The sequence below is a fragment of the Podarcis filfolensis genome (genome assembly GCF_964270895.1).
Source record: "Podarcis filfolensis genome assembly, chromosome: 5".
NCBI lineage: Eukaryota > Metazoa > Chordata > Lepidosauria > Squamata > Lacertidae > Podarcis > Podarcis filfolensis.
Window position 1 is genome coordinate 40,176,642 of NC_139608.1, and position 17,931 is coordinate 40,194,572.

The following is a 17,931-nucleotide window of genomic DNA, read 5'->3' on the forward strand; positions in this document are numbered from 1 at the left end:
TGCACTCTTCAGAACAAACTTAGAAAGGCCCCTGTCCTGCAGAGTCCTATTGGTCACAGGCCCTGGCTCCTGCACACACACCTGACACAGGCTGGTTGTTGTAAGATTATTCTGAGCAATGTTTGTGTTTTATTGCTGAAAACAGCTTTGCTATTGTTTTAACATTTCAATCTCTCTCTCTCTCTATATATATATATGTAAATGAAAAGACAAATTTGTCTTATCTTCTTTTAAACCCATCCATGTTGGTGGCCATTCTTACCTCTTCTGGGAGTGAATCCCATAGTTTTAACTCTGCACTATATGAAGAAGTACTTTCTTTTGACTGTCCTGTCTCTCCCAACATTCAGCTTCGTTGGCTGTCCAAGAGGTCTAGTGCAGGCATAGGCAAACTCGGCCCTCCAGATGTTTTGGGACTACAACTCCATCCCTGACCACTGGTCCTGTTAGCTAGGGATTATGGGAGTTGTAGTCCCAAAACATCTGCAGGGCCGAGTTTGCCTATGCCTAGTCTAGAGTTATGAGAAAGGGAGAAAAACTTTTCATGTGTCACATATAATTGTGTGTGTGCACGCGCGCCTGTCAGTAAGAGAGCAATCTTAGGGCTGCTCTGCTGGGAGAGAGGAAATCCATTCGGTGGGGAAACACTTACACCACTGGAACCCTCACCCCTGTACAGCAGTGGGGACCAAACCAGAGCATTCTGGAGCTATGGCCAGAGCATGCTGGAGTTGGCCAAGGATCCACATGATTCTGACTACAGTGGGAGAGGAATATAAACATAAAGGGCTTAAAATGTAAAGAAAAGCTTTGCCATGGTTGTAGTGTGGTGGCAAGGGTTAGCTTGAACTTGTCCTCTCCCAACATGGGGATGCTCTGCTAATGACCAGTGGCAACCACATCCAATCTAGCTAATAAAATCTATTACACATGGGAAAACAGTTTTTGAGAGTGGTGGTCTTGCTAGGCAAATCCCATTTGAGCTAATGAGGACTGACTTTCATCTACTAGGTCGGTGGTTCCCAATTAGTTAAGTTCTGCAGACCCCCTGTTTTTCAAAAGCCATGCCATGGACCCTCCACATTTGAAAATTTTGATATCCCTATGGTTTTTGTTATGTAAATGGTGCCATGGACCTCCTGGGCAGGTTATGCAGACCCCCAGGGGTTCATGGACCACCGGTTGGGAACCAATGCACTAGGTAATGAACACTATGTCTCTAGTCTTACACAGGAGGCTAGCATCTGGTTGGTCACTGTGAGAACAGGATGCTAGGCTAGATGGTCTGTTGGCAAGAGAGAGCAAGATTGGGATCAATGCACATCCTAGGCACAAATCCTTAAATCTAGAAGTGTGTGTGTGGTACAATACTTTATGTGCATGGTCATGCACAGTGTGAGTGACTTGTGGAAATGTGTCATGCAATCAATATGCAGTAGGTTCTTCCCACACACCAAAACAATATTTCTTAAAGGATTAAAGCATTAAGCATATTTACCATAATGAAGCATCAATTGGTGGAATAATGAAGCTTGAAAGGTTTTTATTTGGGTAGTTATGAGCTTTCTGCTTCTCAAAAGATAACAGCCTCTCCCTTTAGAGCAGAATTAACTGCATGTTAATGTTGATATCCCTGGAATGAGCAGGTCATTATGACCCACAGGCAACAAACTAAAAAGGGTCATTTAGAATCAATGTCACAAATAAAATGTCTTTATCAAAGACCTGAGAAAGTGGATAAAAGTATATTAAGATGAAGTTCTACTGTTATCCGAGTTTTCCTGATTCAATTTTTTTTACGTGTGCAGCTTTCATGTTAACTTTAAAAGATGTATAGCTTAAAAAGATATGTTTTACAATGTCAAAGTCAGAGCACAGAGCTGCACTCCTGATGAGTACAGCTCAGTAGACAAAACAAGAAAAAAAAAGAATTTGCCAAGGTAAACATGGCATCCTTGCTCTCTGCACCTGTCTGTACCATCCACTGTGAGCAGGTAGGTAGAATTGCAAAGAGGGGTCATCATCCATCCATCCATCCATCCATCCATGGTTAAAGGTCCAAAGAGGACAACTGCTAGTCTCCATTCCCCCAAGTTTCACTGGCTGATGTTGCAGGACAATGAATGACACAGTTAGTGGAGATTTTCTGTGTAGCATATCATTGGTACACATTGCTAAGATCTCTTGAAGGCAGGCTTCCTCAACCTCGGCCCTCCAGATGTTTTTGGCCTACAACTCCTATGATCCCTAGCTAGCAGGACCAGTGGTCAGGGATGATGGGAATTGTAGTCTCAAAACATCTGGAGGGCCGAGATTGAAGAAGCCTGCTTTAAGGTATGTGCACACAATTATTGCACTTAACTTTCATTTTTAACTGGGACACTTTTATTAGTGCAGGACATAGAAGACTAATTGGCTTGCCTTGGTGATTGCAAACATTGCAGATTCCAGTTTTGGGATGGTGGAGCTTGGGCAATATATCATCAGTGGGTTCACCTTCCTGGATGCACACAGCTGTTTCTGCTGCCTACTTGCTTGCTTCTGCCTCTCCCTTTGTGGTGGGGGTTTGATAAGAACTCCCCCAGTGTTACTCTCTGAACTCAATGACACAGATAGGAACAGAATCACTGTAGTACAGTTCCTCAAATATCTTTCTCACTCATTTGATCCAAGACTGGTCCATGGGCTTATGGTATCAACAGCTGCTGAGTGACCAAGTAATAATAGCAGGGTTACACACCCTGTGTCCCTCTTCCAATTCAAGACATCCACCAGGGCGACCATGGCAGATTCAGTGCCAAAATCAGACCTAAACCCAGACTGACCTGGATCTAGATAATCAGTGTCTTCCAGGAATGCTTGCAGTTTGCTTCACAACCACTCTCTCCACCACCTTCCCCCCCAAATGTATTGTGGCATAAGGTGTTGTAGACTAGTGCTGTCATCTTCAGATACAGGAAGTGTCGCCTCAGCTGGAAGATATGTAAGGAAGAAGAAAACATGAATGGGGCCTAATGACCATGAAATTTAAAAGGTCAACAACATTTCTGTGCTAAGCTCAAAATCTAATAAAAGCAGAACAGTTGCAACTGCTGGTGGGACAATTTCTGTTGCTCTGCTTATTTAACACCTGTAGTGGGAGAGATGTCCTGCTCTCATTTAAGATCTAAACAAGTAGATTAAACCCATAATAATTTTCGGCAGCACTCATGCTGGAATCTCTCACTGAAGTTCCATTGCTGAAGGATAATGGTTTCAGATCAGGCAGCAGCGTGTCCTGAGAGTTCTACCAGCAGCGTCTGAATATCGTCATTTTTAAATGTCAGATTTGTGTCCATTTTTATTATCATTTTTGCACAGAGGTGGTACAATGTGATGGATGTGAACCTTGCAGCAGATGGGGCATTGCACGGCACCTGATTTCATCCTCATCTGCTGTGAAAAGATGTGAAGAACTAGCATGAACTCAGGTCTGCTTGGGAGATAAAAGAATGTGGGGGGTAGGGGATAGAATGAGCAATTACATAATCCTGGATTGATATTCTAGGACTTTGAGTTGTGAAGCTGAATTTCCAGGTCATAGAATTTGTGTGAGGGTAATAATGGCTTAGGGACATGGGTGGCGCTGTGGGTTAAACCACAGAGCCTAGGGCCTGCCGATCAGGAGGTTGGCGGTTCAAATCCCTGTGATGGGGTGAGCTCCAGTTGCTTGGTCTCTGCTCCTGCCAACCTAACAGTTTGAAAGCACATCAAAGTACAAGTAGATAAAATAGGTACCACTCTGGCGGGAAGGTAAACAGCATTTCCATGCGCTGCTCTGGTTCACCAGAAGCGGCTTAGTCATGCTGGCCACATGACCCGGAAGCTGTACGCTGGCTCCCTCGGCCAATAAAGCGAGATGAGTGCCTCAACCCCAGAGTTATCCGTGACTGGACCTCACGGTCCCTTTACCTTTACCTTTAATCATGCCTTCAATACAAACATAAACAGCTTTGAACTAAAATATAAACCTGGATCTATATTTTCAGTATAAAAATAATTGCAACCCTCCATCTCTTTTTCCTAAACCACAGGTGGGGAACCTCTGGCCAAGCCACACCCACCTGCCCTAGGCTTGACATCATATATATCATATCAGGTCTGGGGTAGAAAAAGATGCAGCTGGGGCCAAAAGACTTGCAAAGACCTACGCTCTCTTTGCTTTAGGAGTTAAGAGTACTGAACAGATCCGGGTGGGAGTGGGGATCCTGTTTCTCTGTGTTAACTTCAGCCTAACAGCCGGCTGCTGTAGAAATTCAGGACCGTACCTACATGTTGACATGATGAAGTTATTTTTAAACATATCCTTAAGCCCTCTGCGCACATAGTTAATACTTTGTCTGATAGCACAAAAACATTGCCATCTGTTTCTACCTGTGAGAGCGTGCAGAACTCTACGGATAAAATGTCATGCTGTGATTGTGCTCAGCTTGTCCAATCATCCTGATATGCAGCAGCTTAGCAGTAACCGTGTGCTAATCATCCTAATCCCACTCTGAAAGTTATGGCAATGAATACATGGAGAAGCTGTGATGTATAATGTTCGCCACTGGTGCAGCAACATGAAAGCATTGAGAAGGCACCACCGGAGCTTATATTTTTCAACCCCAGACGGATTTTTTCCTCCTTTTTAAAGACAATGTGAACCGCAGCAGAAACTTACAAAGCACATCCATGCCTTCTACTCCAAACCAGCAGGTTAATATGTCATTTCAAATGTTTTCATTAGCAGCAGGAATTATTGCTGGGATTAGGAGAGCTGATGTCTCCTGCTCAGCTGTATCACAAATGCAAAGTCTCCGGGAAGGATACCTTAAAATAAAGGCTCAGTGCAAATTATCTCCGTGCTAAATTTATATAAAATACCATGGTTACTGGCAAACGTTTGCTTCTCCACATTATTGTAATAAAATCTAACTTATTTATTTTATTTGGTTAGTTTATGAATTGCCTTTCACATGAGCTTCAAGACAATTTGCAGGCATTGCTAGTAATGGCTGACTTAGCCCCGTCACATTTGGAATCTAACAGCCAAGCTCTGAATCCAGCATTATAAAATCAGAAGAAAGCTCGCCTATGCTATGATTTGATCTTATAAACTGCTTAGAGTTCTTTTTTGTACTGGTAAGCAGTATATAAATTCTTTTGCGTAAAAATAAGCAATCTTTCAAGGCATCTTTGCATTTACATGCATGCACTCAAGGGCATCTTGGAAACATGACATGTGTAGGAAGACCCTGTTTTTCCACATGGTGCATCACATCATCCATCGCAAGGCATCTTTCTCTGACTTGCCATTTATAATAATGAGTAGATCAGAACAGAGCCACAGCCAGAGCTAGTGGTTGTGGAGCAGATCCAACAAGTAGAAGAAACAACAACACATGTATGTGCCTGTTTGCCAGAATCCAGTGGCGTAGCGTGGGGGGTGCAGGGGGGGCCGGCCGCACCGGGCGCAACATCTGGGATTAGGGCAAATCCACGGGTTAGGGGGCGCAAATCCACGGGTTAGGGGGCGCAAATTACTTGCCTTGCCCCGGGTGCTGACAACCCATGCTACGCCACTGCCAGAATCCTCAGTTGTGTTGCCCCAATGAACACAGTGCAAAGAAGTTTCGATTTTTGAGAATATTTGCACAGGGTGGAGGGGATTTTGAGGGCACATGCAGCACTTTGAGCCTTGAATGAAGCACAAAATGTCAAGCAGGGCAGACTTAGGAAGATGCAGAGGGAAGTGCAGATGAACCAGCACATAGGTGATCCATTTGCAGAAGACAGCAAGGTTTCTTTGCTTTAAACATGGACAAACCAAGAAAGAACGCATAGTTATTTTATTATAAGGCATGAAAATAACTTAATTTTTATCTGTGTTGTTAGAAGGCAGGAGCAGCCCATACAGTTTAAATGTTTGCTATTTTTGTTATAATGCAAGCCAAATTCCTTTCTTGCCCTTTTGTACTGTCCTTTTTTTTTTTTTTTTTTTGAAGGCAGGGAATATAGATTACCACGTCTAAGTAATTCCCAAAGATAATAAATGCTGTGTGTCTAAACAGCAAGCTTTATTATACAGGCATGATGTGAATGATGTGAATAGTGTACGGCATTGCATTTTATTCTTTAGAAGTTCATAAAGTTCATTGTGGGCAAGCATTTCCTTTGGAAAAACCATGTCTCCCCCTTTCTCCTCCATACGCGCTACTTGTCCATACATCTTTGTTAGAAACCGGCTTTCAAGTTTCTAAGGGCGCATTTAGTGCAACTTTTGGTATCTGTGAGGGGTTCATGTGGTTAAACAAAAACACAGGAACATACTGCTGCCTTTTGCAATCCTTCCAGCTGTGCTAAACTGCTTCTCAGAGTAAATGTTGATGGGAGGGCAAACAAGGTAATCCACAGCTTCACAGAGTGAGAAGGCCCTTGCATGACATTACTGTTTCCAGTGTAGCACAGGATTACTTAGGGCTTTGTTAAATGACACCTCATTCCTCATATATTTTTGTTCCAAAAAGGATAGCTGTGTTTCCTTATTGTAAGGCGCAGTATTCAGGATCTTGGTTTCTCCTCCTGCTTGGCAGATAATTTCTTTTTAGAGCCACAACTGGCCTCCATACCAATATGTCCACCATATAATCACCTCTCCTAGGTGATAGTGAGAGAGCCAGGCTTGATTTCTGCTGGGATCCAAAGCTGCACCCATGGGAGAAGCAAGACCTCCTTGGGGTGTTGACGCTGTGAACCCCTTCCTCACAGGCTCAGGTGGTATATATGTGCAAATAAAACATACATCATAAAGACGCCACAGTCTCCACTGTCCATCATTCTGAGGAAACCAAATCCTGGCTAAGCACCTAGACTCTTGCGCTGCTCAAAGATTGGGGTGGCCTGCAACAATATACATTTTTTGAACCAACAGTTGGCAAAGAAAGTAGTAATTGTGCTGGGGGTAATAGTCAGCATTGCCATTCCTTGGTCACTTTAGAGCTACTATAACTATATAATTAACCTGAAGCACCACTTTAGCTAATGGGGCCTCCTGCTGCCGCCACGCAATTTCTGTTCTCATCATGAAGCAAAGTTCTTAATCCGAGGTATAATTTCTGGGTTAGCGGAGTCTGTAACCTGAAGCGACTGTAACCTGAAGTGTCTATAACTCGAGGTACCACTGTGTTGGGTGGGGGGGGATGTCACTAGATACTGAAAATTGAGATTGCTGAGACATGATGTTGTAAGAGACCTGTGATCTAGCTCTGTGCCTCACAGCTACCTGCCTTGTCCCTTCTTTCTGCAGGATGCAGCTTGTGCCACCTTTATGCCATTGGGAAGGATGAATGAAACTGCTGTTTTAGATTTCTTTCAGTTCCTCATGTAAGTTCAGTTTTCTACATTTCCACAGTTTGCAATTCGAAAAATTTAATTTCATAAAAAAATCACCAGCATGTTAGTATGAACATATCCTAATATACACATAACTGAATGCCCCTTTGCCTGATACCTTCATTTCTGCAAAGTAATTTAGTCTAATCTAGTGAATTTTTAAAAAGTTATTTTCACACAAATATGCATTTTACTGCACGTTTTAGCCTGGTATGTGTATTTCGGTACATTTTATTGTTTGGTGGGAGAACTGCTATGCAAAATTCAAGGAAGTGTGCATTTTAAAGGATTTTGGTTCTCATATTGTTTCAGAAAGGGGCAATTAGGTAGGTTCACCTTTATATATGAATTGAATAGAATTTTTCCTCCGTCCCTGGTTATCAGAGCCACACGTTTATCTAGAATTTGTTTTAGCAAGGTAGTTAAGAAGGTAAATGTTCACTTTCACTCACTTGCTCATACACTCCTGCTTTTCAATCGCTCTTCCATCCAAGTATAATGAGGTTGAGACTTACTTAGCTTCAGGGATGTCAACTTGAATAAAGTATTGGGGGGGGGGGAGTAAGCCCCGCCCTGCACAATCAATCACATGGCATGGTGCACACATACCATTTGAATGGCAATACCCATCAACTGGGGGGGGGGCTGCCCTCTCAGATATTTTATTGGGGGAGCAATGCCCCCCCGGCCCCTAGCAGTTGGCGCCTATGCTTAGCTTTAACAACATGACAGCATCATGTGCCTTCAGACTCATGCTAGGCCAAAAGTAGACTCATGCTTCAGATTCATGCTAGGCCTTTTAAAGTGCCCCAAGAAATTGAGAGACTTTCAGGAAAGGGCAACCACTGGGAACTGCCATCTCTTTCTTTTCTTTTATTTTTACAATGAATTGGGAATGACATTGTGTCATCTCTGTCAGGGCATTATATAGGACTGGAGAAAGCCGATGGCTGCTCCCTGTGACTCTGCTACTGCCTGAAGGGGCAACAAAGCCTTGTCAGCTGGAGAGGGGAAAGAAGAACGTAAAAGACTCCCCTGCCTGCAAAATAAATTAAAAAATAAGGATTTTACCCACACTGCCGGAGTGAGGCAAGTGTTTGCTGCGCCTCTTCAGCACCAGCCCTCCCAAAAATGTTGCAAAGGTGCCATTCTCTGGGTTCATACAGTCTTGTGGACAGCAGATGTTGCTCCCTACAAATGAGTTATAGACTCACAAGAAGTAATATACTGATGAGCATTCCCTGCTTCCCATGGTAGCATAAACTCATTCCAGTCTGATATAAGGAATGTACACAGATGCTCAAATAACCTTAATTCTCTTCTTGGGAAATGAGGTCATCTTATAAGTAGCAGCTACTAGTTTAGTGAAGGATCGCAGTATGTGCAACTCAGTGTATCAGTTGGAATTTTAAAATGCATTTATTTTTGGGAAACAAATGTTTTGGGTTCAGTGGGCTGTGATTGGAGTTACTGGGAACATGCTGCTTGAAAAAGCCTCCACTCATTTCCATGTAAATATCTTTGTTTGAACTTGCATATAGTGGCAGCAGTGGTAAAGTAGTTTATCAAGCAAGACTATTGTTTCTGCTGTATATGTATCTATTTCACTGAAATGCATTGTTTTGGGAAATTGAGAAGGTACAAATCAAGGGATGTCTCCGCTCCAGTAAACAGAACTCATTATTTTTCCTGTGGCAGATTGCTTATGTGGATTCCAGTTTGACTCTCAAGAGACAGTTCATACGAGATTATTTTTTCTTACATGGAGATAATTCTCAGCCCTTTCTTTCCAAGAAATACAGGATGAGTGACTGTGAATGTGTGTACATGTGGGGTGGTGGGCAGGTTCTGCCCCATCCTACACACCTTCAGCTAACTTTGTGAACATACTCTGTGGGCTGATAAACTGTATGTGCAGTTTATGTTTTTTATTGCAGTCAGTTTCCTCAGATGGTGTCCATGATTATGACAGCATTCAGTGAAGGCTCTACAACCGCATCTGAGATGAGCTCTGCTCCACACCCACACACCCACACACACTGTGGTAATATTCTGGGTGGGTGGGTGGCGAGAAACAGTGGGAAGAGTTTTGTGTTGGGTGCCATTTGCTGACATTAGGTATCTGCTCTGAACCTTATTTGGAGACTAGATTATTTTGATCAATGTAGGATATGCAGTAACTCTGGTTCTCAACAGGGGTGCCAATGGGGGTGTTGGCCCCCTCAAATATTTTATTGGGGGCGGGCGAAGGGACCTTGGCCCCTAGGAGTTGGCCCCTATGGTTTTCAAAGTTTATTTCCAGAGTGGATAGTGGGTGGAATGTCTCTAGACATGACATCAATGCAAACATCTTATTTACTGCATGTTGCTTACCATGCCACCTAAACATTTGTGTGCATTCATGTGCATTAATTTTCCTATTCAATATTGACATTAGCGCATGAAATGAATGTTTTTGTGCAAATTTTGTATATTGTCTGGTCAATATATATAGACCGATACATGTTGCCAGGTTGTTAAGTAGAATGTGAATTCAGGCAAACGATTTGTGCATATTGTGTGCATAAACTTAATGTGCAACATATTGGCTGTGCAATGTGCAATAAGACACTGTAAGGCAGCTGCCCCCAACCTGATGCCCTGCAGATGTTTTTGGATTGCAACTCCCATCAATTCCAGGCAGCTGGGACTGCTTTTGGAAGGCATCAGGTTCGGAGAAAGCTGCTATACTCCTCATTTTTCAATTTCTCCAAAGTCTTTAGCTCCCCTGAAAACTTAAAATCAACATCTTGATACAATACGTCTTGCCTATTACTATTTACCCACTGTTTACCCAATAGTTGGTTCATGGAATATTTGCTCTATAATGATGTAGCTTCTCTATGGTTTCCTCCATTTTGTTTTGTAAATGAGAAAATCTTGTCTTTGAAAGCAGCGGTTAAGACAACCAACACCTGGCATACTTGACAGTCTACTGCTTCTATTAGTTTTTGGATCAGCATGTTCCATTTGTATGAATTTCTAGGATTTTACATAGTCACTTATAGTGGGCTCAACTTTCTATAGCCACATGTAAACCTAGGATTATTATCCAGTTACTTGGCGGCAATTTACTTTTCTCTGGCAGGATGTCAGGCTGGAGAATTGCCAAGGCATGCTGCTGTTTTCTTCATTGTTTTATGAATTACACTGATCTGCAGCTTTCCACTTCTTGACCTGCATGAGGTGTTGATTGAATTTAGTGTGCCAGATGGTTATTGCAGCTCATGTACCATCATACTGATGGTTTCTTCAATAAAGGCTCTTCTGGGTTACAGTGTGCACTGACAGTGAACTTATATTAGGCAAACATTTGGTCGCGCTGACTTCCTTTCCGCTGTAAAATGCAACATTAGGGCCAAGAACTGCCAAGTCAAGATTAGTTTTCTCAGCTATGATTTACATTAGATTGCTGTTTACAGTTTTGATTCAGAGCCCCTTGCAGACTGGAGATGTCAAGAGTCCTGAAGGGCTCAACATTTCATGTGCTACAAAAGCCTTGCTGCCTCGCATCTGGTGGAGATGTAAACCAAGTCATCTCTTCCTTGATCAATCTTATGAATTTTCATATCTATGAGTGGCTGTAGGCATTGAGAAATGCTGAAGGAGGGACAGAAAGTACAAGTGCCTTTCACTTCCTGTGTTCAAGCTCCACGGCACTAAAAGTGGAGAGCCTTCAACTATACTGGAGTGCAATGTGGAAACCCCTAATTGCAAGGGACAGTTTGAACAGTTTGCAGAGTGAAAGGTCTACATGAGACATTAAGAAGATGAGGAGGCAGGAAAGACCTGAGCAAGTTAGGAAATATGGGCATCTTCCCACATTCAGGAAAGTCTGAGGCTATGCCATGACAACTAGCTTTCACTTGAACCCTAAGTGCTACGAATGTATACATTTTGTATTCAGAACTTCACAATCTTTCATATTTACATCAGCCAAACTATCACGAGTATATTGAAGAATCATGAAACTTACTCAGTGCACAATTTTTCCTGGGAAAGGACAAATCTTTCCATCTCAGTTTCTCACATTTTTCCAGCCTTAAATTCAGTTCACCATATTTTTGCATCAATCTGTGAGTTTGTACAAAAATATACATGCAAGTATGAAATTTTCTGTAACGTGCATTCTAATGTTATTTTCACTAAGATATGATTTTTGTGTGTGCACCTTTCCCTAACATAATGCTTTTTTGGTAGACATTTTTGAATTGCAGATCTGTACTGCAAAATTAGCGGAAGTGCAAACTTTGAAGGATAGCTGTGTCTTGCTTTGCATGTTGGTTCAGAAAATGCAAATTACATAGGATCCCATTAAAATCCAAACCAAATGCATTTCTCCCTATCTCTAGCGACACCTATATAATAGTCTTATACTGCCCTAAAATTATGAGCCTGAAACAGTTTCTGTATGTGCTTGTTAGAAGACACAAGCTGCCAAACATTCCAGACATATTTAGGAGGAAGTGTGCTATCTGCAGGTTTTATGAACTTCATGAACAGCCAAGAAGTTTTATAAGGTGTCCTTCCAATCATATTTCTAGTAAAGCAATTTCAGTCAGGTTATTGTGCTTTCACATGACTGAAATTGGCCTCTGACTGACCTGCTGTGGAACCACACTGGGGCCAATTATGGACTATTGACGTTTTGAGATGTGAACTTTGCCACCTGGTCACCACACGATTGTCATGACATTGCCATTTTGTTTTATGGGCAATGAAAAAATCCTCTCACACGCACCTTATTACATATATCCCTCACACTGACTTCAGTGTGAAATATGAATTATTTTATATGCTAGATGAAAGTTGTATGGTTGTGTTGGACTGAAATGATAGGACTATGGGGCAAGGAAGAGGCTGCATTCATCCAGGCGCTTCTACTGAGAATGACAGAAACTGGATTCACAATTTCTAGTGATGTCTTGACAGTACCTTGTCTATAAATTTCCATCTGTCTGCTGGAAGACCTGTACCTCTTATACCCTAGAATTGCATTTCCTGCTTGGTGCAGCTGCAACACATCAATTATATTGTAATCACCCAAGTTTCCTTTGCCCTTTCTTCTTTTTTTCCAGCTGATTATTTCCTAGGAAAAAAATATATTCCCAGGCATACTTGGAACTGTTAAATACCATCCATCTCTTATTCTTGTCCAGGAAGTTGTACAATCTGGTATACTGCCATTGCTTTCCCAACATATTTCACAAGACAGATATACTGTTATCTTGGCTATATTCTTGCAGCTTAATTGCATATTATGCAATGACTAAGCTTTGGACATACGGTGCAAATGTAACTCTAGTTTGGGCAAAGAATTTTAATTGGATTTTCATTTCCACTCACAGATAGGTTTATTGAAAGTGTAGTGAAATATAATAAGATAACAGAAAACAGAGGGTGCATAGACTTGTTAAAAGTTAAACCTAAATATTCAGGAACAATTAAGATTAATTACTACAGTGGGAATGTGTTAATATGTGATATATATATTCCTAATGTTCTCTGGTGTAAATAAAGCTTCTATATTATGTTGCTTGTATTGGAGATATATCATGGACCTTTGTCCCATGTTCTCCAGATATGGATAGATACATTTCAGCAAAATAAATTTACTGATTTTCTTCTCTCATTGCTTCTCACACTGTTGGTGTTGGATAGATTTTGTAGGTAGGATAGAATATAGTTTACAATTTATTCCTCCTATTACTCATGTGTGTGAGCAGAACATTTAAAGTAACCAATTTAGTGTTAGACTTAAAACAATTAGTCAGCAGCATTTAAAACACTATCCCTTTCAGCATTAATGTGGGAACTTTGAGACTATGCTTATTTTTATTTATCCAGGCTGTGGTTAACAGACTGGTTTTTTCCCCACCGAAAGCGATGAAAGCACCAACTTTTACCTGTGTACATGCTCATTCTGAGATCTCTCAATGTGCTTCTTTCTTCACTTAAAACTGTAATTCAAATAATTTAAAAACTCATATAGCTGTAATCCTATACACGCTTACTTGGGATGAAGTCTAACTGAACTCAGTGGGATTTTCTTCTGAGTAAACTTCGCTGTCAAAAATCTGGTTCATTCCACAAGATTCTGAGTATCATTATGTGCGGTGTTTAAATAAATAGCACAGCAATCTGTGAGATCAGCCTGTACTGTCAGAGAGATAGAAGGGAGGCAATGCTTGCTTGTGCACCAAAGCACAGCTGGCAGGTGTAACCGTTATCCTACTCATCCAGACAGCATCCCCTTAAAAGCAGCAGCTCCTTAGGCCAGTGCAAACAATGCAGATTAGAACAGTCTTTTGCTGGAAGTAGAACCAACTTGCTTACAGTTCTGGAATTTTATTCTTGAACTATTTCATCCCTCATAAATCCTTCTGCTTCCTGTTCTTGCCAGCTCAAGATAGAAAATGATAAAAGCCGTATAAAGCTGCTGAGTGTGATCCATTTGTTGTTTAGTATCTAAGAAGCTGTACTGCATGAAACTCGCTGGTGGAATTGCTTTTGCCCCAAGCAAGTGAGTTTCCATAGAAAATCCAACATTCCTAGATTAACATCTGCCTAGTTAAATTTGCACAACCACTCCTTCAATGTTACCATTCAGTTGCCTCAGTTAATGACCCCGGGTGTTTCTGCCCAAATATCTTCACCCCACAGTTGTAATGGATAATAGATTTTGTAATGTAAGGCTACCGAAGAAGTCAGTCTTGTGCATATCCATTTGGATCATAGGAATGAGGGAAGTTTGCCAATGGAGGGGTCGAAATTATGCAAATAAGATTTTCGGAGTTAAACGGTACATTCTTTTAAAAAGTTCTGCAATGCTTGCAACAAAAAGGTTCAAGGTTCACAAGAATTCAAATGCCATGTGAATACAGAATGCTCATACATTTAATTGAGACTCCTAAACACATTCACTGAAAGCGTGGCTCCCAGAATTTCTGGACCAACATTTGGAAGTTATTGCAAAGCACATCAAAGCGGTCATAGTGCAGACACTTGTCTGGGACACATCACCATGATGCCTCCTCCAAGTGGTTCTGGGAGCAACCTGTGAATGACATTTGATGGCTGGCCCTGTACATGGTGATGATGATAATTTGTACCTTGCCCATGTGACTGGGTTGCCCCAGCCACTCTGGGCAGATTCCAGCATATTAAAAAATATAGTAAAACATTTAACCTTAAAAAGCTACCCTATACAGGGCTGCCTTCAGATGTCTCCTGAAGGTAATATGGAGGGGGAGCGCATAATCCACTGCCCTGCTCATGAGCCACAAACTTCAACATGCCTAATGATAGGGGGCAGTCCTGTGCTCACACCATTTCCATGTCTTCACTTAATGCATGAAGTGGGAGCGGCATTATGTCTGAAGGTTACCCAAGGCTTCTGTGAGTTCAGCAGAACAGCTGAACAATGCCAACACATGAACAGGGAGCCTCCTTTTGCAGTGTTTCCTACTGGGCAAAGATTGCCTACACACCAAATAGCTTGATTGCACAGAGGTCCTTTTATACCTTTAGCTGCACAGAATTCAGGATCAGGGATTGTGGGCACAGTCTCTCCCCAGTGCTCAGCTGGATGTGTTAATAAAGCTAATGTTGAACCTGAATTTCAATTTCTTTTAAATTTTGGTGGCAGATCTATAAAGAGGTTCTTATGGAAGCAGATCATCAGCATTTCATCAAGCTCTTGATAGGCTGTTTCCTTTTCCTCCGGAAACTTGACACGAGAGCTCTATGGAATCATGTATTTTACTTTTACCTTGTCAGGTGTTGTGAAAAGCATGTCACAGATAATCAGCTACAACCTAATTAGACAATAAGGAAACAATGAAATGAATTCTCCTCTTTTTTTTTGACGTGGCACCTGGCTTCATTGAGCTGAGTACACTTAATTTACATTCTGGGTAAGACATAAGCAAGGCCTAAATATTTAAAATCTGAACCTGTCAGCTAACCTATATTGCCTCAGTCTCAAAATGCAAAAGGGAATCTTTATCTCTGTTACAATTATGGTCCAATCTTGCATCTGGGTGAGTCTCCAGTTGTTAGTGGAAATTTGCAGATGGAAACTAACATTTAGAACTTTCACAAATAATAATAATTTGTTCAATATCCAACAAATATAGCACAGCCCTGGGGCAAAGGATTACAATACTTATAAAGCAATCCAAAGCATCATATTTTGACAAATGTTACAGATAATGCAAAATCTTAACAAACTGCTGATTTATTTTAGGGATTTATATACTGCTTAATAATATGCATTTCTAGGTGGCGAACATAAAAACAAACCACGCAAAATGAAATAGTTCTCATAAAAACAAACGCTACCTTAATATGCCTGCTGGAGCAAGGAAGTCTCAGTCATGCACCTAAGTTCAGTAAGAAAGACCTTGTTAGAGGATGCTGCTACAGAAAAACCTATTCTGTAAGGCAGCAAATTTGCAAACTTGGAACCAGTGGCGTAGCGTGGGTTGTCAGCACCCGGGGCAAGGCAAGTAATTTGCGCCCCCTAACCTGTGGATTTGCGCCCCCTAACCCGTGGATTTGCGCCCCCTAACCCATGGATTTGCCCTAACCCCAGATGTTGCGCCCGGTGCGGCCGGCACCCCCTGCACCCCCCACGCTACGCCACTGCTTGGAACAATGCAACTGTGGAAGAACTGGAAATGGGAGTGATAATAATTGGAAAGAGGAGGAGGAAAATAAATTGCTGTGGAAAGTGTCCCTGAACTTTTAGTTGTGCAGAAACAATGATGTCTGAAACATAAATGGTGATGACAGGAAAGTCAATTGATGGGAGACTGGACAAGAGGCTGTACAATGGACAATGTAACAAATGCTGACAGTGATAGTGCAGGCTGTCACACAACCAGGCAAAGGGAAAGATTGGGAATCAATGTGAGAACAATTAGTTGAAAGAAGTGTAACAAGAGGCGGATGGGCAAAGGCTTAGGCAGCGTTATGTCTCATGCAGCTTGTAACCTCATTGTATGTCTTCTCTCAGCTTTCACGTTTGACATGTTATATGTTAAAAGGCGACAGTCTTGAAAGATTACAAAGGTGTCATTCTCCAAGGGCTGAGTGGCCAGTGTGTGAGAGGGAGGAGGAGAGCTTTCTCTTCTCACTTAATGAGGACCTCCCTGAACCTTGCTTTGCCCTTCTTTTGGACAGTAAAATCTATTAACTTGATTTCTCCAGGAGCAAGTATTGCAGTGCACACTGTATACATATGGTGTACACGGTGTACACCATGAACCTTCCCTGAAGATCCTAGAAGAATTGTCAGGAACTTCAGCTTAACAATTGGGTTTAGGACTTTATCAATTAACATGGAGGGGGTGTGGAACTGACATGCACGAGAAGCCTTTCTCCCTTTGTGTGTTCTTCCCAGGATATCAGGTCAAAAGGCATCAGTGACCAGTACATCTGGTACCGATCAATGAGCCTGGGAGATAGGGGGAGCGGAGGAGCAAGAACCAGCTAGCAACGGAAAACACTTGCATCGTCTAATCTGTGAGAGTGAAGATAGAAACAATGGTAAAGGTGGCTAGGTGACCTCTAGAAGGCAGTTCAGCTGCCTAGGATAAGTGAGCATTGGGTGGGGCTGACACTGTATAGGACACATTCATAATGGGGTTACAAATTTAGAGCGGTGCACCTGTACAAAATAATAAGTGTGGAAATGCAAGCGTAGTATCCTGGAAAGAACACTTGTGACAGTGAAATAAGAATGCAAGACACTGAAGTCATACTTCTTGAGCATTGGAATGCCATGTCTTTCCTGAATCTGGACCTTGCTAACTTTGTAGATTTCACCAGATACTGTCCATACACCCTTAAGCTTTCCTCTGCAGCTAGAAGGCTAGTGATTTGCTTGTAAAACAATAAGAACTGAGTTTGTCAGGATGCCATATTTTGTGCCAGACACCATATGGATTTCATGCTGAGTTGTAGATATAGAGAACACACACTTTCTTGACTCTAGCTGAAATGAGTGTTCTGCTGAGTAACACTCATTTCATTACTCTAAGAATGCATTTAGAGGAATGATTCCCAAACTTTTTCTTTCTCGTGGACCACTCAAAAATTGTGAAGGGTCTTCTTGGTGGATCACTTAATGGGTTTTCTGCTGGTTGTACGTAGCATTTGCCATACGATGTGCTAGATGCAGTGTGATCTTTACTTGTATTTTATTGCTTCTTTTAGTTCTTATATTGAATTTTATTGCATTTCAATTTCAATTTCATTGAATTCAAAACACCCACAAGCAAATCAGGATGAATGCTCATTGGCATATACGTAACCTCCTTGTGAACAAATCAGAATTAGTGCCCATTAAAACCCAATATAGTCAAACCTCCAGGTAAGCTTTGTGAAACCAGGCCTTATGAAGAGCTGTTGAAGGATCTGGGTATGTTTAGCCTGGAAAAGAGGAAACTGAGAGGAGAGATGACCATCTTCAGA

General features: G+C 41.7%; 1 long non-coding RNA gene across 1 annotated transcript in view; it reads left to right on the forward strand.

The window, feature by feature from the left end:
* The window catches only part of LOC310763338, a 235,939-nt gene that overhangs the window by 142,521 nt on the left and 75,487 nt on the right, over positions 1-17,931 (forward strand). Inside the window, exon 2 of the long non-coding RNA XR_014548582.1 lies at positions 7,328-7,404. This is a non-coding gene — a long non-coding RNA (uncharacterized lncRNA). The remainder of the gene's footprint in view (positions 1-7,327; positions 7,405-17,931) is intronic.